The sequence below is a fragment of the Elephantulus edwardii genome, unplaced genomic scaffold (genome assembly GCF_000299155.1).
Source record: "Elephantulus edwardii isolate Elephantulus edwardi_28Jun2011 unplaced genomic scaffold, EleEdw1.0 scaffold00209, whole genome shotgun sequence".
Lineage (NCBI taxonomy): Eukaryota > Metazoa > Chordata > Mammalia > Macroscelidea > Macroscelididae > Elephantulus > Elephantulus edwardii.
The window spans coordinates 2635710-2637249 of NW_006399959.1; positions in this window are offsets into that span (position 1 = coordinate 2635710).

Sequence of the window (1540 nt, forward strand, 5' to 3'; positions counted from 1 at the left end):
AATAAGCCTTTTATTTTAAGAACAACCTTCCCTTTTTAACTTGATTTGTGCCACTGTTAGAACCTCTACTTGGAATATTATTGCTTTTAATTTTTTACTCATGTACTTTTAACTTGTTAGTTAAATTTGTGTCTTCTAGGCTGCAACACTTCTGTGATGCATCTTCAAGGATATGAACATGTACGGCTAAGCACAACTGATAACAATACATTTAAATTACAAAATCAATCTCCACAATAGTCTGCATTCTTCCTATTGCCAAAGGGGCCCTTTAGAGTAGTGAGAGAAGATCTTCATTCACCCTGAAACCTACAGCCTCTCTTTTCAGCAGGAAGTAGCTAAGAGAATACGCTGCCCCCTTTTCGTTATGAATCAGGCTGAAGTGATAGGGAATGACAATGGACACACTAACAAAGGAGATTAATCAGAACTGGCTTTGACAAGCACTGTGGCAATGGGACAATTAAAACAGACTTTCAAGGGGGGGAAAGAGAAATGAACTGGGGGGGAGAGTAGAGAAAATAGTGCAACAATGAATGAATGGAAACCCAAAATCTCTGTAAATGTTCATTAAAATTAATAAAATTTAATAAAAAATACCCAGTATTTTAATTCCTACTCAGTCTCCTTACAACACTCCTATACTTCCAGTAAAGAAATCGGATGCTCATACTGCTTTGTGCAAGATCTCTGAGATGCCATTTTGTACAACCAGTATATCCAGTAGTCCCTAACCCATATACTCTCCTCTCCACCATACCCTCCCTTCAATGGTGGGATAGCTACTTCCCTTTTTACCTCTTATACTATTGTTCATTTTGCATTACACTGTGGACCGTGTTTACTTAAATTCTTTACTATTTTTTTTTGCAGAAGCAGTTTTGCATGTTTACCAACCAAACCATCAGTGAATTGTGCATGAGGAAGTACATACCACTCCCTCCAAATAAGACAGCATAACTTACCTGCCTCCCTTAAACCCTACTACACTCCCATTCAGCAGGAAGTAGCCAGAAGATCTCATCACACCCTAGCACCACAAAGGTGGGAACGTTAGGCTAAAAATAAAAATGGAGGCTAAAGCTCAATTAAAAAAAATCCTATGTCAGGATATTTTCCAAAACCAGAACTCAGAAAATCTTATGTCAGGACATTTTCCAAAACCAGAAAATCCTGTATCAGGATATTTTCCAAAACCAGAACTCAGAAAACCCCATATTAGGATCTTTCCCAAGACCAGAAACTTTATGCACCAATAAGCTACTGCAACATCAACTCATCTCACAACCTCCTAAAACACACTTGCCAAAACCCCATAAAATCCCCTAAGCCCAACCCCCAGCACTACTCCCCATTGCTGAGTAGCCTGGCATGCAATAAACTTTGAGAAATGTTTCTACCTTCGTGTGGTTCTTGGCTTCAGTCCAAAACCTTTCATTTACCAGGAAGGAAAAGGTACCTTTCCAGAATTACTAGTTTTTATATATTAACTTTATATATGAATTTTTTTATATGAAACCATGTGAACCTGGAGAAAGGA